The sequence below is a fragment of the Ursus arctos genome, chromosome X, assembly GCF_023065955.2.
Source record: "Ursus arctos isolate Adak ecotype North America chromosome X, UrsArc2.0, whole genome shotgun sequence".
Classification (NCBI taxonomy): Eukaryota; Metazoa; Chordata; class Mammalia; order Carnivora; family Ursidae; genus Ursus; species Ursus arctos.
Genome location: NC_079873.1, coordinates 90,729,341 through 90,751,142, shown reverse-complemented (window position 1 = coordinate 90,751,142; position 21,802 = coordinate 90,729,341). Strand labels below are relative to the sequence as shown.

Here is a 21,802-nt window from a genome sequence, read left to right as displayed (position 1 = left end):
CGTTTCGACTCCATGTCAGTGTAAACCTACTTTAGCCGAGGAGACACAAGGAATGGAGGCAGACGTTTGCATATTTATCATGATATTTTACTTTTTATACTGACCTCAATGAAAAAGACTAGCCAGTTCTGTTAGAACTGGGACATCTAATACTGGGCAGGATGCAATTAAGTATGAGCCTCTTGGAAAACCATTTGGCAACATTGATCCAAAAATTGAAAGTACATGAGAATTTTGGTTCATTCTGTTGCTTCTCTGAAAATGCAGAGGAGAATTATATTCACATATAAATGAGCAGAGGAGTGTGTCCAAGAGAGCGTCTTTCCCCCGGGAATTGTAGAGTTGAGAAGTAGAAAGGGACCAAAAGGACCCTCTAGAAGTCAGTAATGGGATGTCCTGATATTCAGCCATGGGAGGGAGTATACACTGCCTGCCACAGGAAGAATGAGATGGTGGTCCTTGTGGGCCTGAGTCCTTGGGAGAAGTTTGTCCTCTTTTGAGGGGAAACAAGCAGGAAGGTTCCTGAAGGGTTGAAGTTTGATGAGTCTCCTTCAGTATGAAACCAGAAAGAAATATCCAAGTCGATATGCGTACACCTCTGTCAGTGCACACGTAGACTGAAGTCGAAACAGACGTTTTACCTTCCACCTAAACAGTTGTTTGCTGTCAAGCATGGGACAATCTTTTGAGGATGAAAAGGATAACATAAGATTGTGACTTGCTTTTTCTTTGGATGTTTGTGGCATGCAGTGGAGGCTCTGTAGAATTTTGCTTGATTTTCTCAATTGATTTAAAAGATTTCTAATGGCCTTCAGTCACATCGGGCCTCTGGAGCAATACATTAATGTGTAGATCAAGAGGAAAAAAAAAATCCAAAACACAAAACATGATTTGTCTGGATATTCCCAGTCAGAACAGTGTGGGGGGCAGCTGGGGAATTGGGATGTGGATGCACCAGCGGAATGCATCTCCTCCTGATTACATTGTCTTCCGACACTTTTACCTGGCCAGTGTGTTCCTTCAGTACATGATGGAGATTATTCTCCCTTGGATCTGCCAGTCATGAAAAAGTGGATTCTAGAGGTGTACCTGACATCAGGTAAGGTCTTCATCATATAGCATGTGCTGATTGCTCAGAAACAAGACCAAATGCTTGTGCCTTCATATGAAATGCTTCACAGTGAAATGTGCAAATTCTCACACGCATCCAGAAATCATGTGTTTTTCATTAAAAACCTTCTTGTGGGAAGCATTGGGAGAATGAATAGAGGCCAGATACAAGAACAGGTGTCTTTAGAATACCATGTAGTTCCACTTTTGACCAATATATAATAATCCATATCCAAAAACTGTAAACAGTCCTGTAACATAAACTAGTTTAACAGGATTATTGTATTGCAACTAGAGATTTACCTTACTTGAGCTCCCCTGGTGCCTGTGGACCAACTCTCTTTGTATCAAGCTACATGAGACCTCATGGTCAGGTTGTTTCTGGAGGGAATGGCAAATGTGGAGTGCTAAAGAAATAGCCAGGGATACTTTCAGAGCCCCTGCTAGGATGCCTAGATGAGGAGTCATTGCTTTTGTGTCCCGAAGGCAGGCTAGGATTCTACAGAGACCAGGCCTTGCAGGATGGAGTGCCAGATTTTGAAGCCTTTGCCCCTTTTCCCTAAATGGCCAAGATGGTGAGCCACCTTGTGTTAGCCACACTGAACATAGGTTGGCGTTTTTTTTTCCTTAGGAAAGGGTGGAGGGAGAGGGCTTGGGGGTGGAGGGGCATATTGGCATTTCTGGTGCAGTACTGCCACCAAGAGGAAATACTTTGCAAATCCCACCAACCGTGCACCATCACTTCCTGGGGGAGGAGTGACGAGGGTGAAGGGTGAGGCAAGGACAGTGTGTCCCTAGGAGGTCAGGAGACCCACTAGGCAGGAGCTAAGCATGACCCAAGACCAAATTGGGTCGGGGAAGCTCCAGAGACTGGCACTGTGATAAGGATCATGGTCTAGGAGACTGGTGGGTCTGGCACAGGAAACCAAGGCTTGGCAACCTAGTGGTGGATGTGTCTGGGCAGGAATAGAAGGAGCCCCAGCCAGGAGGCTGTAGGCTTTTGGCCATGTGCCCCTTCCCCTTGGAGGAAGAGCAGTTTTGGCCTGGACAGACCAGGGCCCTGAAAGCCTCTCTTGGGCAGGGTAAGGCCCAGCCAGACACCACTGTGGGCACTGGAGTGGTGCTGCCATTGGCAGTCCTAGAGACAGGACAATGACCTTCCTCTGTCCAACTCAGAGATGAGATGTGGAGCCTGGCTACCCTGTGCTAAAGGGTTGAGGCCCAGTGAAAGCAAGCATGAAGAGTCCAGAAGGGACCAGCCCACACCAGAAAAAGGAGCCTTTGCCTGCGTTAAAGAATCTGATCAACAACTGTGGTCTCATTTGCTGGGGTCTCTAGGATCTAGGACTTCCAGACCCATCTTTGGCTTAGAGCAGTGCAGATTCTCTAGCCAATAATTTGCGGCCTTTAGCATTCTTGGCCACCTTTCCCAAGAATCCCTGAGAGTCACTTCAGTGATGAGAAGGAATAGCCTTGGCTTCCATTCACCCTTGGATCTCCAAGGTCTCAACCCCATGCTTGCCCCCAAAGCTGGGGAATCAAGAGGTCTGAAGATGGTGCTTAAAGCTCACAGCTGTTGGGTTGAGAGACACCCTCCTCCCCCATGTCCACCACAAATCAAGCATGTCTCTCAAAGACAGGAACAAGGCACATACTCCTGGGCACCCAGCAATTCATGTTAGACTTCTGCTGTTCTGATAGCCTACTCCTGGAAGAACCTCTGGGGTAGCTCATGCTCTTTGTCTAGTTTTTACCTTCTGAGGAGGGTGCTCTGGGAACAAGTTTCCAGGCTCAGCTCTTCTCTCCACACACTCCTTGATTTCACCCCTCCTAGAAGGGTGTGGGAAACCCACTCTCTGCTCCTTCATTTTATACTTGTGGACTTAGGTAGGCATAGATTTTTGGGGTTGAACTTTTTGCTGAGCTCCCAGGGCCAGGTCCTGATTGACTTGGTCTAATTGGTCCCTAGACCAAGATGGTCTCAGTGTGCCCCTCTAGCCATCTACAGAACATGGACCCCATACAGGAAATCCCAGGACAGTCCCCAAACAAGAGGACCCAGATCATACACCTGAGGAATAGGGTGCTTCTGAGCTATGACGTTCCCAACAAGTAGTGCAGAAAACAGACCTGGATCCCTTTTCACTCTGGAGGGTGATGTCCATCTCAGTATACTGATCTTGTCCTGTTTCATCCTGTATCTACACCCTCTGTCATGTGGGGCAAGTAGGGTTTTCTGGGATATTTTGGGGCCTGAAACCCAGATTCTCCTTGTAGAGGGAGCCAAGGTAAACAAAACACAGTTCTAACTCAAACCTGCAGTGTATCTGCATTACTCTTCCTTGTCTGTGTCTAGTACCAAATAATCAGGAAGTTTTCCATCCTGTCTGCAAGATGCTGCCGCCCCCAGGGGTGGCAGCTGAGCTTGGGGCCTCTAGTCCTGGGTTCCCTATGGCCCTGAGACCCCAGAGACCTCATGGCTGAGCTTGTTCCTGCACCAAGGGCAAGGATCCACAGGCCAGATGCCCTGGAGTTGGAGCTTCAACTTCTGGTTCTGTAACATGGCGGCTGCCGAGGCCACACCCCCACAGCCTGGGAGGCCTGCGTCCTGGCAGCCCAGTGCTGCTTGATGGTCAAGTCTGTCTCTATCCACCCTGTGTCCTTTCCCCACTGATTCTGGGGGTGTTCTGGGTCTGGCCCAGAATCTTGTGGGTGCCCCAATCCCACCCTTTGTCCCTCACAGGCCTTCCTCCGCAGAAGACAGGAAGGTGCTGCAGGCTTTGCTCAAAAAGTATCCGCGTGATGGCGCTGTTGCTCCAGAAATGCCATGCATGCTCATTTGTGAGGTTTCTCCCTCTGCCCTTTAAGGATCAAAAAAGGGTCCTGAAGACTCTAAGGCCAACTAAGTCCCCAAATGGGGTTGACTGTACAGGGGAGTTGGGGGAAAGTGGTATCTCTTACATTTGGACTTCTTGATAGCAGTGGAAATATACCTATAATATCCAAAGGAATGCATACATCTGTGGATTCGTCCCCACATCTAAGAGTTTTAAATGTGGATATCCTGGGAACTGGGACCCTGTTTTCTCTGCACACTTTTGTATGGATACCCATATGGTTCTTTTGGGGCAGAATCCTCACTTTCTGTGGACATTGATTCCATAGCAATAACTGTCACCAGGACCTGCATTTCCTGTCTTCTTGAGTTATTGCCTCTTTTCTGTATTCATCCAGCTACTTCATTCAGCTTAAGGGCTCAGGAGTAGGCCATTAGGATTCACTTTTTCATTAATAATAGGCACATAAATATGCTTAGGTGTCATGCATGTGTATGCATATGTCTAAAATTTCCCCTCTGTATTTTTCCCCATAACTGCCTTGGAGATGCCATGTTGGATAGAAACTTTGCCCAAAGAAAAGCCCTTAGTGTTACACAGTGACTGCTCCCAAGTTGTCTCTCTGCCTTCCAACTCCCTACTTGCAGCGGAAACTACATGTAATTTTTCCTCCTGTATGCTGCAGGGATTGCATGCAAATGAAATCTAACAGACACAGAGAGCATGCTACATTCTGCTCTCTGACCCCACATGTCCTACATAGTACTTTATACATTCTTTCACATTTGGTTGCTCTCCCAGCATATAAGTCATCCTGGCTGCCTGGTAAATGTCCTGGCCTGCTCGATCCTCTCCATTTCTTTTCTCATAGCTGCCCAGTGTAAGGTACCCTCATCTTTGCCAGGGGGCTAGAGCAGAGGTTATTATACTTGTCCCTTCTCTTCAGACACTGGGTTTCTCTTTTCTTCTTCTCTCCTTCCTTCTTCAACCAGCATATTGAGTCATGGTTACTGAAGTGTGGGCGTGTGTGACCAGGAGACTTTCTCTTATATCAGCATTGACGCAGAAGAAAGAAGCTGGTAAATTGTAACTTGCCACATCCTTAAGAGAAAATGTCCACATCCCTGGAAAGTCAATGTGGTGGATCTCAGTGCAGCCAGAGAGGAGATACCTGGTATCCCTTTGAGTCAAATGAGTTGCTGCTCAGTAGAGGGTCTGTTTGTTACTCCATTCTGGAGGAGGATGCAGGCCTGTCAAGATACCCATCGATATCCCTCCATAGTCATGCAGGTCCAGAACTGAGGGGGAAAGTTATGAGTATAAATGCCAAGGTGATGGCTATGGCTCAGGAAAGAGATTGTGGAGGATATCTTCAATTTTCACCCAGTGCATTCTGTATGAGCTGCTTTTTGACACCCCTGAGTGACAATCCGTGCAGTTTTTGAAGGATGAGTGAAGTTGATGTACACACCCTGCCGTATTCAGAAATTTTGATTGACCCCAGAGGTGGTAGGAATAGTAACCAGAAACACTCGAGGTTGCTTGAGTGGGATGTACACAACATCCTGTTACCGAGTTCTGTGGTGGTCCCATACTGAATGAGGTCTCTCCTGTTGCAGGGGAGACAGAGTGAAAGGAAAGAAAGAGAAATGAAAACGAAGAAGCCAGTGCTGGTGTTCTGGGTGAGTGAGTGCTCTTTGTTCTCTTCTTTTTCCTTTTTTAAGAGAGTTTATTTTACCATAGGAAAAACACAGTGATTGTGCTATTTCAGCAAGGCTCTAGAAGGAGAGACTCCCCAGGCAGGTTCCTGACACCAAGACACTTGGGTACTGTACCACAGTTTCAGCCATGGTAGGAAAGGCTCTCAAGTCAGTTCCTGATTGTGGAACAGGAAAAGGAGATGCATGCATGAGCATCTAGATCATCTCTGTGTATTACTTACAGCGATCCAGATGAGGAATTTAAGGTGTCTTGTCGAACCAGGGAGAGTGGGAACGGATTGGGCCTCAGTCTGATTTGGGCCCCAGTCCCTGTGAAGCCAGCTACTAGAGAACAGAACATTTGGCTCCACCCTTCACTCATGGGAGGCAGCAGTCCCAGCGCCATATGGGGAGAGGTTACTGGAGACCTTTTCAGGACAGCCAGGCCTGTAATGCCTGTTGCCATCGTTACTTTGAGTGAGTCCCTCCATACCTGTTCTTTCCATCATCTCCCGATCGCTCTTGGGTCTAGCTCGCTGCATCGTGGCCTCCTGCCAGATCAGGGAAGACTTGGGAACAAACACTTGCTAGAATATTAAGAGGGTACATGTGCTTGGGGGTATGGGGTTTGGGGGAGCATATTAGGGCAGCCAAATACAGATCTCTCCATGAGCTCCAATTTTCTCTCTTGAAAAACCAGGGAACTTGAAAAGCATGAAGTCTTCAGGAGGGGTACTCCTCCATTCCTCCAGATGAAAGTGTTGCGTGAAGGTATGACCAGAGACCAGACAATGTTTTCTTCTTACTCATGTGCCTTTATACAAATGCCATGAGGATGACACTTGTTACTGTAGCTCAAAATAATTGAAGGCAGGTGGGCTAGGGACTTTGTAGCACCATGCTTAGGTAGGGTTGGACGCTAGTCTGGTCAAGGTTCCTGCCTTAGCAAAGGGCAGAGGCAGGGTCCAAGCAGCAAGGGCAAGGGGCCAATCCTGTGGCAGCCCTGCTTTCAAAAGAAGCTTGTTGGGCAATCCTATGAGCCTTTCACAGTAAATCCTGGACAGAGCTGTGTGTCCAGGTCAAGTTCTTGTTCTAGGTTCTAGGCAGGAGGAAAGATGCCACCTGCGGGCAAAAGGAGCATTGAGCCGTGGCACCCCACACCTTCCCCATATCCCTTTCTGTACAATACCCAAGGGACAGGGAAAGTATATGCTCCCTAATAACTGCCATATACGGGAGAAAGAGGTAATGGGAACCTTGGGTGTGATTCACTGTGCAACTCCTGTCCTGTTGGAAGTGACAAAAATTAGGAGTCTCTCAAGAGTTGAGGTTTGGGGGTGCCTGGGTGGCTCAGTCGTTAAGTGTCTGCCTTCGGCTCAGGGCGTGATCCCAGCGTTCTGGGATCGAGCCCCACATCAGGCTCCTCCGCTAGGAGCCTGCTTCTTCCTCTCCCACTCCCCCTGCCTGTGTTCCCTCTCTAGCTGGCTGTCTTTCTCTGTCAAAAAAAAAAAAAAGTTGAGGTTTGGAGTTGAGACTCCAAAATTAGGAGTCTCTCAAGAGCAGTGGGTGGATTAGTCGGTTGGGTGTTTGACTCTTGATATTGGCTTGGGTCATGATCTCAGAGGCTCAGTGGGGAATGTGCTTAAGATTTTCTGTCTCCCCCTCCCTGCCCCTCACTACTTGCATGCATGCGCTCATTCTCTCTCTCTCCAAATAAATAAATAACATCTTTAAAAAAAAAAGTTGAGGTTCGAGGAGTCCCATGGAACATAAAGCCATATGAAACGCATAGAACACTGTGACTGTGCACACACAGACTACCATGGGGACAGACAGAATGCCCCTGACATGGACACACATTTCTCCTTGAGCATGGGTCTGCAAGAACTCCACTCACTCCTGGGCGTTCCTTAGGTATTGCTTTGTGCAAATCACTGTAATTGACAGTGTTACCAACACCTACAGTATGACAATTTCAGATAGAGAAAGAGTTAAATTGCAAAATCAGAAAATACAGAAAAAGAACAGAAGACAATCTCATTGCCATTTCTTTTCGAAACAGAGCATATGGTGAAGTACAGTGCTCCTGGACTTAGACATGTAATTGTCTTCGAGTCCTCTGTGTCCTGTCCATATCTCATCTCATTAGGAGACAGGTCCTTCAGACAATGTGTACCTCAGAAGTGGCAACTCCCCCCGTCTCTTTGTCTATGAGCAGATGAACCCCTAGGAAGCCACGTAATATCACTGGCATGTCTCCACACCTATTCCCAGGTTGACCACAGTGAAACAAATAGCATCTTCAGGAGCTAAAAAACAATAAGGTAAAAACTAAGTAAGTCCCCCATAGCCTACCCACACCCAGGTGTTTACCATACCTGATAAGAATATGAGACAATCACAGATTGACCCAAATCCAGGCATGAGATGGCTTCCATCTCACAAGTGGGACACACCAACCATTCACACTTGTCCTGTGTGCCACCATTGACACTTAAACCAAGGGAACCAAACGATACACAGTCTGGACACTAAAAAACATCTTTCATCTAACCACAGGAGATATACCTTCTATTTCAAACCAGAACAAATGCCCAGTGGTTTCCACACACGTTCTAAATGGAGCCCAGAGGCCACAAGATCAGGCAAAGGTCTCCAAAGGACATGAGGATGCCATGGTCAGGTAGTGCACACAGAAAACGTGGAGTCTCTGGAAACAAAACCAGACCAGAGTGTACCCTGAGGAGTGCTGCAGAGCTGCGCACGGGGAACGATGGTATCCCGGATGGGTTCATGGCCACTGCCGGGAGCCTCGGTGAACCTCGCTGGGCCTCGCTGAGCCTCGCCCTAGCGTTTTGGTCACGAAAGCAGGCTGAGGGGAGCCAGAGGGGACGAGGCTCCATGGAGTGCTCCCCGCCCCCCCCCAGTGCCTGAGACATGGGAGCCACCATGTTGGAGGCAGGGTGGACATGGCTTGCCTGGCCTTTTTTCTTCTGGCGCCGGGCGGAGGGAGCGGCCCTGGGGGAAGGGCCAGTTGGCATTTCTGGTGCAATACTGCCATCAAGCGGAACTGTCCTCTGCGATCCCATGAGCCCTGGGCTGTGGCTTGCCTGGGAGTGAAGTCCAGTCCCGGGCGGGACACAAGGGGCCCGTGGTCCCAAGGTGCCTGGCCGTTTTGGCAGGCGCTCCACACTGGTCCGTTGCTGACCAGCTCTGAAGCAAGCGTGCCGTTGGGACGCAGAGGCAAGAGCCAACCGGCCGTTGCTTGTCATTGCCCCCCCCCCCCCCGCCCTCCGCTCTGGTGGGGCGTTGGAGAAGGTGGCCCAGAACGTGAAGTGTGCAAAGGCAGAGGCCTTGGCCGGGGCTGCTCTGCCTCGACTGGGGTGGGGGAGCACCGGGGCCAGGCCTGCCTCCGCCAGACACCAGAGGCGGCAAAGCCCCCCGCAAGATGGCACTGCAGCTGCCGCGTGTGTGTCAGGCATTGGCGTTTTGGTCCCAGGCGCTGTTGGGGGGGGTGGTTGGGGCGGTGGTAGCGGGAGGGTTGTGGGTGTGTTGGGGGGAGCGGAGAAGGGGGCTGCTGCTGCCGCTCCTCCTCCCACTTTGGCTCGTCCGAGGGCGGGCCTGACCCTCCTGGGCTCTGCTCCTGGCAGTAAGCGCCGGCACCATCTCCCCCGCCACCCACCCCCGCCGCCTCCCAGGACCGCTTCACCGTCCAAGCCCCTTGACACCGAGTGGCCAGGCTCCACACCTGATCCCCAGAACAGGACACAGGGACATCAGGGTGGTCCCCACCCAAAATAGCAGCAGCCCTTCAAGTTCGTGTGCCCTGCGGCTGTTCGGCGGGGCTTGTAGGGCCCTGGGCCCCGCCCAGACCGATCCTGCTCCAGCTCCTTGGGGAAGGGGCACGGCTGCCATCCAAGGCCGGGCGGGCCAAAGGCCCGGCGGCCCTGACCCGGCTGGGTGCCCCTTCCCCCTCCTGCCTGGTGGCTTCCACCCCTCTAGTCCCGCCCAGACATGGCGGCCACCAGGGTCCCGAGCCTTGGCTTCCCGGTGCTGGACCCGCAGGGTACCAGGACCTCGCCCTGTGTCCCGCTGCCTGTCTCTGGAGCCTCTCAGGTCCCCCGGAGGGAGGGGTCCGTCTCCCCTCCCACGTCACTCCTGGGCCTGGCCACTCGGGAAGGCGCAGCGCCGGGCTCACGCGACCTCTGAAGAGTTCCGCTTGATGGCAGTATTGCACCAGGAATGCCAACCGGCCCTTCCCCCAGGGCCTCTCCCTCCGCCCTCTGCCGAAGAAAAAAGGCCACACCAGGAAAAACACCGAAAAAGGAGGCCAAGCCAGTGTCCATCCTCCCTGGCTCCAACATGGCGGCTCCCATGTCTCGTCCACTCTGGTGGCGGAGGGGGGGGTTCGGGGGTCATTCCCGCTTCTGAGGCTCCTGGGAGCGGAACCTCATCCTGTGTCCAGCGGGCCCAGCCCCGCGTGTCCAGATATACCCACAGTCAGGCACCCTTCTGCCATGGCCACCAAGGAGGTTCACGCTCCAGATCATACGGAACGACCTCTGTGGATACCCCGGCTGTCCCCGTAGGCCACATGTGGAAGAAGGTCCGGGATGGGTCGTGCCTTCCCCTGCACACGTGTCCCCCCAGCATCCCCAGGCATCTGCACAAGTCCACCCACCCACCCCACCTCCCCGCCCACCACCACGAGCCCATCGGAGGGCTTGAAGGCAGCCTGTTGGCCCTTTTCCTCACACTTGTCAGCTCCAAGAAACCCCTTAGAGACAGAGAGGGAGAGGGAGAAGGAGAGAGAGAGAGAGAGTGTGTGTGTGTTGGAAGGGGAATGTGAGTGGAGAGAGAGACTGTGCACGCTCACCTCCTTCTTGTCCAAAGCCCCAGGGCACCGTGGTGTTGACCTCCTGGATCTCCTTGTCCCCCCAGCCCTTGCCCGAGAGCCCGGGGGCGTCCGCACGCCCTGTGGGCCCGGGCGCCAACATCGGGCCCCCGGCAGAGCTTGGGTTCCCCGGAACCGTGGGCCGCCCTGCCTGCTGTCTCGGGTGCCTACCCAGCGGGGAGCGACTGCGTCACCCTGGTCCCGAGGCCGAGGAGCAGGGCTTCGCTTGGCGTACCCTTGATTCCAGGTGGGGAAAGTTGGGGGTCGACCCCGTGACTCCAGAGGATGAGGCCCTTGAGGGCTGGAGCGGTCCTTTGGCAGGGTATCCGTAGCCTCTGTCACAGGTCCCGACGTGGGCGCCGTGGGATACCGTGGGGCCCCTGCCCGGACTCTGCTTGGCGAGTCGATCGCGAACCCAGGGCCGACCCACCTGAGCAAGGGGGCACCTGCGTCACCTCCCTTGGCGCGGCCCCGACCCCGACCCCCACCCCGACCATCCAGGTGGTTGACTGCTCTTGGAGCCAGGCCCTTCCTTCCCGAGGCGGCGCATCCCCCGCCTTGGCGGTCTTCCGTGGCTCCTGCCTGCGCTCGGGGGTGCTCAGGCCTTTACTTTGTGGGCAGGAGGGAATCCCTAGAGTGGGTGGCAGGCCTGGGAGAATGGAGACTGGGGCCTTGAGGCCCGCCGGGGCGGGGGTGGCGGGCGTGGGGTATTGTCTGTTCAGCCTGCTTGGTAGGCCGGGCAGGTGAGAGTGTCCGGGATGACCCTTTGGACTTGAGGCCGACCCGGGCCTAGCACGTATGAGAGGAGAGGACACGTGGGCTCAGGCAACCCCGAGAGGGGCGGCGGAGGCTCGTCACCTTCACGCGACCGCTGGCCGCTCTAGCTGCCTTCACGTGGGCCCAGGAGGCGGGCGGGCGTGCTTGCTTGGACCCGTGCCCTGGGACCACGTCCGACGTGGCCCGTGCCGGGCTGTCTTGCGGAGGACGTGTCTCTTCTGTGGGGCCGCTTGGCACCAAGTGGAAAGAACAGAGTCCCTCCCGTGCATCTTCTTTCTCCAGCTACCACCAACCCCAGCCCCCGGCCCTCGGTAGTGAGTCTCCCACGCGAGCGGGTTTTATGTCCAACAAGGTGTCGTTCGTCCAGGGTTCCAGGGGGCTTGCAAGTGGGCCGTTGCCTGCCACGGGACGGTCCGAAAGAGTATCTGCTCCCTGCCCTGGGAAGAGGGAGGTGCTGGGCCTCTCGGGCCAGAGTCTTGGGAGAAGCAGCCTCTCCTGTTTGCAGGGCAGGGAGCCAAGATGTTCCCCAGGGGTTGAGGTTGGGCGAGTCCCGTGTGCCGTGCTAGAGCAGGGAGAGGGCTCCGAGTGCATGAAAGGCGCAGCACCGTTACGCCCTGGGGCCCGGGGCCTGGGGTAGAATGGGGCATCTATCGTTCAGCTTTGCAGGCGCTTGCTGTGGGGTGTGTGGGCAACCTCCTGAGGTTTGGAGGAGGGTGACATCCAACTGTGGTAGAAAAATCTACCATTTTTGTTTGCTGGGGGACGGTGCCCCTGTGACCGTGTGCACGCATGCATGCCTTTGTTCACATGAATTAGCGTGAGCGTGTGTACCTGTGAGTAGAAGTGTGTTTTTGCGTTTGTAGAGTGTGTGTGTGTGTGTGTGTCTCTGTGCGTGTGTGTGCGCGCGCGCGTGTGTGTGTGTGTGTGTGTGTGTTTGAGCGAGCAAGCATGCGCGCTTCTGGCTTCTAATGTGCCTGCCCCCGGGCATGAGAGGCGGGTTGTCAGGGTGCCCTCGATATGACCGTGAGGTGTCCACTGTAGGATCTGGGCCGTTTGACGGGCAAGAAGGGCAGCAGTGTTGTGCGTGGGCCTGGTACCGCTGGTCCGGGAAAGGTGCGGGTCCTCGAGAGCGTGGGCACACGTGCGGCTTGCCCCTCCCTGGCCTGCCCCTCCCGTGGGAGCCGTTGGGAGCTGTCCGGAGATGGAGGCCAGGCCAGGCCCGGGCAGGCACGGGGCCGCGTTGGCGACCGTGGTGCGGCTCCAGGCCGCCCTCCACACTGACAGGTGTGGGCCAGGGTCCACGCCTGAGTCCCGGTTGTGTTGGGGGTGGACCTCACTGTCGACCCCGGGGCCGCTGCCCATGGGCCGCCGCCGACCTTTGTGTCCGGCCGCTGCGGGCCTCAGGGTCAGGCTGGCCTCTGTCGGGGAGTCCTGACTGAGGACCGGGCACCGACTGGCTGGCCGTGGTTGGGGCTCTGGGCCCAGGGCCAAACCGGACCAGCGTGTGTCCCCTGAGGTGTGCTGCAGAGCTGCGCAGGGGGAACGATGGTGTCCCGGATGGGTTCATGGCCACTGCCGGGAGCCTCGGTGAACCTCGCTGGGCCTCGCTGAGCCTCGCCCTAGCGTTTTGGTCACGAAAGCACGCTGAAGGGAGCCAGAGGGGACGAGGCTCCATGGAGTGCTTCCCCCCCCCCCCCCCCCAGTGCCTGAGACATGGGAGCCGCCATGTTGGAGGCAGGGTGGACATGGCTTGCCTGGCCTTTTTTCTTCTGGCGCCGGGCGGAGGGAGCGGCCCTGGGGGAAGGGCCAGTTGGCATTTCTGGTGCAATACTGCCATCAAGCGGAACTGTCCTCTGCGATCCCATGAGCCCTGGGCTGTGGCTTGCCTGGGAGTGAAGTCCAGTCCCGGGCGGGACACAAGGGGCCCGTGGTCCCAAGGTGCCTGGCCGTTTTGGCAGGCGCTCCACACTGGTCCGTTGCTGACCAGCTCTGAAGCAAGCGTGCCGTTGGGACGCAGAGGCAAGAGCCAACCGGCCGTTGCTTGTCATTGCCCCCCTCCCCCCCCCCCCCCGCCCTCCACTCTGGTGGGGCGTTGGAGAAGGTGGCCCAGAACGTGAAGTGTGCAAAGGCAGAGGCCTTGGCCGGGGCTGCTCTGCCTCGACTGGGGTGGGGGAGCACCGGGGCCAGGCCTGCCTCCGCCAGACACCAGAGGCGGCAAAGCCCCCCGCAAGATGGCACTGCAGCTGCCGCGTGTGTGTCAGGCATTGGCGTTTTGGTCCCAGGCGCTGTTGGGGGGGGTGGTCGGGGCGGTGGTAGCGGGAGGGTTGTGGGTGTGTTGGGGGGAGCGGAGAAGGGGGCTGCTGCTGCCGCTCCTCCTCCCACTTTGGCTCGTCCGAGGGCGGGCCTGACCCTCCTGGGCTCTGCTCCTGGCAGTAAGCCCCGGCACCATCTCCCCCGCCACCCACCCCCGCCGCCTCCCAGGACCGCTTCACCGTCCAAGCCCCTTGACACCGAGTGGCCAGGCTCCACACCTGATCCCCAGAACAGGACACAGGGACATCAGGGTGGTCCCCACCCAAAATAGCAGCAGCCCTTCAAGTTCGTGTGCCCTGCGGCTGTTCGGCGGGGCTTGTAGGGCCCTGGGCCCCGCCCAGACCGATCCTGCTCCAGCTCCTTGGGGAAGGGGCACGGCTGCCATCCAAGGCCGGGCGGGCCAAAGGCCCGGCGGCCCTGACCCGGCTGGGTGCCCCTTCCCCCTCCTGCCTGGTGGCTTCCACCCCTCTAGTCCCGCCCAGACATGGCGGCCACCAGGGTCCCGAGCCTTGGCTTCCCGGTGCTGGACCCGCAGGGTACCAGGACCTCGCCCTGTGTCCCGCTGCCTGTCTCTGGAGCCTCTCAGGTCCCCCGGAGGGAGGGGTCCGTCTCCCCTCCCACGTCACTCCTGGGCCTGGCCACTCGGGAAGGCGCAGCGCCGGGCTCACGCGACCTCTGAAGAGTTCCGCTTGATGGCAGTATTGCACCAGGAATGCCAACCGGCCCTTCCCCCAGGGCCTCTCCCTCCGCCCTCTGCCGAAGAAAAAAGGCCACACCAGGAAAAACACCGAAAAAGGAGGCCAAGCCAGTGTCCATCCTCCCTGGCTCCAACATGGCGGCTCCCATGTCTCGTCCACTCTGGTGGCGGAGGGGGGGGTTCGGGGGTCATTCCCGCTTCTGAGGCTCCTGGGAGCGGAACCTCATCCTGTGTCCAGCGGGCCCAGCCCCGCGTGTCCAGATATACCCACAGTCAGGCACCCTTCTGCCATGGCCACCAAGGAGGTTCACGCTCCAGATCATACGGAACGACCTCTGTGGATACCCCGGCTGTCCCCGTAGGCCACATGTGGAAGAAGGTCCGGGATGGGTCGTGCCTTCCCCTGCACACGTGTCCCCCCAGCATCCCCAGGCATCTGCACAAGTCCACCCACCCACCCCACCTCCCCGCCCACCACCACGAGCCCATCGGAGGGCTTGAAGGCAGCCTGTTGGCCCTTTTCCTCACACTTGTCAGCTCCAAGAAACCCCTTAGAGACAGAGAGGGAGAGGGAGAAGGAGAGAGAGAGAGAGAGTGTGTGTGTGTTGGAAGGGGAATGTGAGTGGAGAGAGAGACTGTGCACGCTCACCTCCTTCTTGTCCAAAGCCCCAGGGCACCGTGGTGTTGACCTCCTGGATCTCCTTGTCCCCCCAGCCCTTGCCCGAGAGCCCGGGGGCGTCCGCACGCCCTGTGGGCCCGGGCGCCAACATCGGGCCCCCGGCAGAGCTTGGGTTCCCCGGAACCGTGGGCCGCCCTGCCTGCTGTCTCGGGTGCCTACCCAGCGGGGAGCGACTGCGTCACCCTGGTCCCGAGGCCGAGGAGCAGGGCTTCGCTTGGCGTACCCTTGATTCCAGGTGGGGAAAGTTGGGGGTCGACCCCGTGACTCCAGAGGATGAGGCCCTTGAGGGCTGGAGCGGTCCTTTGGCAGGGTATCCGTAGCCTCTGTCACAGGTCCCGACGTGGGCGCCGTGGGATACCGTGGGGCCCCTGCCCGGACTCTGCTTGGCGAGTCGATCGCGAACCCAGGGCCGACCCACCTGAGCAAGGGGGCACCTGCGTCACCTCCCTTGGCGCGGCCCCGACCCCGACCCCCACCCCGACCATCCAGGTGGTTGACTGCTCTTGGAGCCAGGCCCTTCCTTCCCGAGGCGGCGCATCCCCCGCCTTGGCGGTCTTCCGTGGCTCCTGCCTGCGCTCGGGGGTGCTCAGGCCTTTACTTTGTGGGCAGGAGGGAATCCCTAGAGTGGGTGGCAGGCCTGGGAGAATGGAGACTGGGGCCTTGAGGCCCGCCGGGGCGGGGGTGGCGGGCGTGGGGTATTGTCTGTTCAGCCTGCTTGGTAGGCCGGGCAGGTGAGAGTGTCCGGGATGACCCTTTGGACTTGAGGCCGACCCGGGCCTAGCACGTATGAGAGGAGAGGACACGTGGGCTCAGGCAACCCCGAGAGGGGCGGCGGAGGCTCGTCACCTTCACGCGACCGCTGGCCGCTCTAGCTGCCTTCACGTGGGCCCAGGAGGCGGGCGGGCGTGCTTGCTTGGACCCGTGCCCTGGGACCACGTCCGACGTGGCCCGTGCCGGGCTGTCTTGCGGAGGACGTGTCTCTTCTGTGGGGCCGCTTGGCACCAAGTGGAAAGAACAGAGTCCCTCCCGTGCATCTTCTTTCTCCAGCTACCACCAACCCCAGCCCCCGGCCCTCGGTAGTGAGTCTCCCACGCGAGCGGGTTTTATGTCCAACAAGGTGTCGTTCGTCCAGGGTTCCAGGGGGCTTGCAAGTGGGGCCGTTGCCTGCCGCGGGACGGTCCGAAAGAGTATCTGCTCCCTGCCCTGGGAAGAGGGAGGTGCTGGGCCTCTCGGGCCAGAGTCTTGGGAGAAGCAGCCTCTCCTGTTTGCAGGGCAGGGAGCCAAGATGTTCCCCAGGGGTTGAGGTTGGGCGAGTCCCGTGTGCCGTGCTAGAGCAGGGAGAGGGCTCCGAGTGCATGAAAGGCGCAGCACCGTTACGCCCTGGGGCCCGGGGCCTGGGGTAGAATGGGGCATCTATCGTTCAGCTTTGCAGGCGCTTGCTGTGGGGTGTGTGGGCAACCTCCTGAGGTTTGGAGGAGGGTGACATCCAACTGTGGTAGAAAAATCTACCATTTTTGTTTGCTGGGGGACGGTGCCCCTGTGACCGTGTGCACGCATGCATGCCTTTGTTCACATGAATTAGCGTGAGCGTGTGTACCTGTGAGTAGAAGTGTGTTTTTGCGTTTGTAGAGTGTGTGTGTGTGTGTCTCTGTGCGTGTGTGTGCGCGCGCGCGTGTGTGTGTGTGTGTGTGTGTGTTTGAGCGAGCAAGCATGCGCGCTTCTGGCTTCTAATGTGCCTGCCCCCGGGCATGAGAGGCGGGTTGTCAGGGTGCCCTCGATATGACCGTGAGGTGTCCACTGTAGGATCTGGGCCGTTTGACGGGCAAGAAGGGCAGCAGTGTTGTGCGTGGGCCTGGTACCGCTGGTCCGGGAAAGGTGCGGGTCCTCGAGAGCGTGGGCACACGTGCGGCTTGCCCCTCCCTGGCCTGCCCCTCCCGTGGGAGCCGTTGGGAGCTGTCCGGAGATGGAGGCCAGGCCAGGCCCGGGCAGGCACGGGGCCGCGTTGGCGACCGTGGTGCGGCTCCAGGCCGCCCTCCACACTGACAGGTGTGGGCCAGGGTCCACGCCTGAGTCCCGGTTGTGTTGGGGGTGGACCTCACTGTCGACCCCGGGGCCGCTGCCCATGGGCCGCCGCCGACCTTTGTGTCCGGCCGCTGCGGGCCTCAGGGTCAGGCTGGCCTCTGTCGGGGAGTCCTGACTGAGGACCGGGCACCGACTGGCTGGCCGTGGTTGGGGCTCTGGGCCCAGGGCCAAACCGGACCAGCGTGTGTCCCCTGAGGTGTGCTGCAGAGCTGCGCAGGGGGAACGATGGTGTCCCGGATGGGTTCATGGCCACTGCCGGGAGCCTCGGTGAACCTCGCTGGGCCTCGCTGAGCCTCGCCCTAGCGTTTTGGTCACGAAAGCACGCTGAAGGGAGCCAGAGGGGACGAGGCTCCATGGAGTGCTTCCCCCCCCCCCCCCCCCCAGTGCCTGAGACATGGGAGCCGCCATGTTGGAGGCAGGGTGGACATGGCTTGCCTGGCCTTTTTTCTTCTGGCGCCGGGCGGAGGGAGCGGCCCTGGGGGAAGGGCCAGTTGGCATTTCTGGTGCAATACTGCCATCAAGCGGAACTGTCCTCTGCGATCCCATGAGCCCTGGGCTGTGGCTTGCCTGGGAGTGAAGTCCAGTCCCGGGCGGGACACAAGGGGCCCGTGGTCCCAAGGTGCCTGGCCGTTTTGGCAGGCGCTCCACACTGGTCCGTTGCTGACCAGCTCTGAAGCAAGCGTGCCGTTGGGACGCAGAGGCAAGAGCCAACCGGCCGTTGCTTGTCATTGCCCCCCTCCCCCCCCCCCCCGCCCTCCACTCTGGTGGGGCGTTGGAGAAGGTGGCCCAGAACGTGAAGTGTGCAAAGGCAGAGGCCTTGGCCGGGGCTGCTCTGCCTCGACTGGGGTGGGGGAGCACCGGGGCCAGGCCTGCCTCCGCCAGACACCAGAGGCGGCAAAGCCCCCCGCAAGATGGCACTGCAGCTGCCGCGTGTGTGTCAGGCATTGGCGTTTTGGTCCCAGGCGCTGTTGGGGGGGGTGGTCGGGGCGGTGGTAGCGGGAGGGTTGTGGGTGTGTTGGGGGGAGCGGAGAAGGGGGCTGCTGCTGCCGCTCCTCCTCCCACTTTGGCTCGTCCGAGGGCGGGCCTGACCCTCCTGGGCTCTGCTCCTGGCAGTAAGCCCCGGCACCATCTCCCCCGCCACCCACCCCCGCCGCCTCCCAGGACCGCTTCACCGTCCAAGCCCCTTGACACCGAGTGGCCAGGCTCCACACCTGATCCCCAGAACAGGACACAGGGACATCAGGGTGGTCCCCACCCAAAATAGCAGCAGCCCTTCAAGTTCGTGTGCCCTGCGGCTGTTCGGCGGGGCTTGTAGGGCCCTGGGCCCCGCCCAGACCGATCCTGCTCCAGCTCCTTGGGGAAGGGGCACGGCTGCCATCCAAGGCCGGGCGGGCCAAAGGCCCGGCGGCCCTGACCCGGCTGGGTGCCCCTTCCCCCTCCTGCCTGGTGGCTTCCACCCCTCTAGTCCCGCCCAGACATGGCGGCCACCAGGGTCCCGAGCCTTGGCTTCCCGGTGCTGGACCCGCAGGGTACCAGGACCTCGCCCTGTGTCCCGCTGCCTGTCTCTGGAGCCTCTCAGGTCCCCCGGAGGGAGGGGTCCGTCTCCCCTCCCACGTCACTCCTGGGCCTGGCCACTCGGGAAGGCGCAGCGCCGGGCTCACGCGACCTCTGAAGAGTTCCGCTTGATGGCAGTATTGCACCAGGAATGCCAACCGGCCCTTCCCCCAGGGCCTCTCCCTCCGCCCTCTGCCGAAGAAAAAAGGCCACACCAGGAAAAACACCGAAAAAGGAGGCCAAGCCAGTGTCCATCCTCCCTGGCTCCAACATGGCGGCTCCCATGTCTCGTCCACTCTGGTGGCGGAGGGGGGGGTTCGGGGGTCATTCCCGCTTCTGAGGCTCCTGGGAGCGGAACCTCATCCTGTGTCCAGCGGGCCCAGCCCCGCGTGTCCAGATATACCCACAGTCAGGCACCCTTCTGCCATGGCCACCAAGGAGGTTCACGCTCCAGATCATACGGAACGACCTCTGTGGATACCCCGGCTGTCCCCGTAGGCCACATGTGGAAGAAGGTCCGGGATGGGTCGTGCCTTCCCCTGCACACGTGTCCCCCCAGCATCCCCAGGCATCTGCACAAGTCCACCCACCCACCCCACCTCCCCGCCCACCACCACGAGCCCATCGGAGGGCTTGAAGGCAGCCTGTTGGCCCTTTTCCTCACACTTGTCAGCTCCAAGAAACCCCTTAGAGACAGAGAGGGAGAGGGAGAAGGAGAGAGAGAGAGAGAGTGTGTGTGTGTTGGAAGGGGAATGTGAGTGGAGAGAGAGACTGTGCACGCTCACCTCCTTCTTGTCCAAAGCCCCAGGGCACCGTGGTGTTGACCTCCTGGATCTCCTTGTCCCCCCAGCCCTTGCCCGAGAGCCCGGGGGCGTCCGCACGCCCTGTGGGCCCGGGCGCCAACATCGGGCCCCCGGCAGAGCTTGGGTTCCCCGGAACCGTGGGCCGCCCTGCCTGCTGTCTCGGGTGCCTACCCAGCGGGGAGCGACTGCGTCACCCTGGTCCCGAGGCCGAGGAGCAGGGCTTCGCTTGGCGTACCCTTGATTCCAGGTGGGGAAAGTTGGGGGTCGACCCCGTGACTCCAGAGGATGAGGCCCTTGAGGGCTGGAGCGGTCCTTTGGCAGGGTATCCGTAGCCTCTGTCACAGGTCCCGACGTGGGCGCCGTGGGATACCGTGGGGCCCCTGCCCGGACTCTGCTTGGCGAGTCGATCGCGAACCCAGGGCCGACCCACCTGAGCAAGGGGGCACCTGCGTCACCTCCCTTGGCGCGGCCCCGACCCCGACCCCCACCCCGACCATCCAGGTGGTTGACTGCTCTTGGAGCCAGGCCCTTCCTTCCCGAGGCGGCGCATCCCCCGCCTTGGCGGTCTTCCGTGGCTCCTGCCTGCGCTCGGGGGTGCTCAGGCCTTTACTTTGTGGGCAGGAGGGAATCCCTAGAGTGGGTGGCAGGCCTGGGAGAATGGAGACTGGGGCCTTGAGGCCCGCCGGGGCGGGGGTGGCGGGCGTGGGGTATTGTCTGTTCAGCCTGCTTGGTAGGCCGGGCAGGTGAGAGTGTCCGGGATGACCCTTTGGACTTGAGGCCGACCCGGGCCTAGCACGTATGAGAGGAGAGGACACGTGGGCTCAGGCAACCCCGAGAGGGGCGGCGGAGGCTCGTCACCTTCACGCGACCGCTGGCCGCTCTAGCTGCCTTCACGTGGGCCCAGGAGGCGGGCGGGCGTGCTTGCTTGGACCCGTGCCCTGGGACCACGTCCGACGTGGCCCGTGCCGGGCTGTCTTGCGGAGGACGTGTCTCTTCTGTGGGGCCGCTTGGCACCAAGTGGAAAGAACAGAGTCCCTCCCGTGCATCTTCTTTCTCCAGCTACCACCAACCCCAGCCCCCGGCCCTCGGTAGTGAGTCTCCCACGCGAGCGGGTTTTATGTCCAACAAGGTGTCGTTCGTCCAGGGTTCCAGGGGGCTTGCAAGTGGGCCGTTGCCTGCCACGGGACGGTCCGAAAGAGTATCTGCTCCCTGCCCTGGGAAGAGGGAGGTGCTGGGCCTCTCGGGCCAGAGTCTTGGGAGAAGCAGCCTCTCCTGTTTGCAGGGCAGGGAGCCAAGATGTTCCCCAGGGGTTGAGGTTGGGCGAGTCCCGTGTGCCGTGCTAGAGCAGGGAGAGGGCTCCGAGTGCATGAAAGGCGCAGCACCGTTACGCCCTGGGGCCCGGGGCCTGGGGTAGAATGGGGCATCTATCGTTCAGCTTTGCAGGCGCTTGCTGTGGGGTGTGTGGGCAACCTCCTGAGGTTTGGAGGAGGGTGACATCCAACTGTGGTAGAAAAATCTACCATTTTTGTTTGCTGGGGGACGGTGCCCCTGTGACCGTGTGCACGCATGCATGCCTTTGTTCACATGAATTAGCGTGAGCGTGTGTACCTGTGAGTAGAAGTGTGTTTTTGCGTTTGTAGAGTGTGTGTGTGTGTGTGTGTCTCTGTGCGTGTGTGTGCGCGCGCGCCGCGTGTGTGTGTGTGTGTGTGTGTTTGAGCGAGCAAGCATGCGCGCTTCTGGCTTCTAATGTGCCTGCCCCCGGGCATGAGAGGCGGGTTGTCAGGGTGCCCTCGATATGACCGTGAGGTGTCCACTGTAGGATCTGGGCCGTTTGACGGGCAAGAAGGGCAGCAGTGTTGTGCGTGGGCCTGGTACCGCTGGTCCGGGAAAGGTGCGGGTCCTCGAGAGCGTGGGCACACGTGCGGCTTGCCCCTCCCTGGCCTGCCCCTCCCGTGGGAGCCGTTGGGAGCTGTCCGGAGATGGAGGCCAGGCCAGGCCCGGGCAGGCACGGGGCCGCGTTGGCGACCGTGGTGCGGCTCCAGGCCGCCCTCCACACTGACAGGTGTGGGCCAGGGTCCACGCCTGAGTCCCGGTTGTGTTGGGGGTGGACCTCACTGTCGACCCCGGGGCCGCTGCCCATGGGCCGCCGCCGACCTTTGTGTCCGGCCGCTGCGGGCCTCAGGGTCAGGCTGGCCTCTGTCGGGGAGTCCTGACTGAGGACCGGGCACCGACTGGCTGGCCGTGGTTGGGGCTCTGGGCCCAGGGCCAAACCGGACCAGCGTGTGTCCCCTGAGGTGTGCTGCAGAGCTGCGCAGGGGGAACGATGGTGTCCCGGATGGGTTCATGGCCACTGCCG

General features: G+C 59.1%; 1 long non-coding RNA gene across 1 annotated transcript in view; it reads left to right on the top strand.

The window, feature by feature from the left end:
• The first annotated feature begins 1,780 nt into the window (after positions 1 to 1,780).
• The window catches only part of LOC113241255 (uncharacterized), a 101,571-nt gene continuing 81,549 nt past the window's right edge, over positions 1,781 to 21,802 (top strand). The window contains exon 1 of the long non-coding RNA XR_008959984.1: positions 1,781 to 5,629. This is a non-coding gene — a long non-coding RNA (uncharacterized LOC113241255). The remainder of the gene's footprint in view (positions 5,630 to 21,802) is intronic.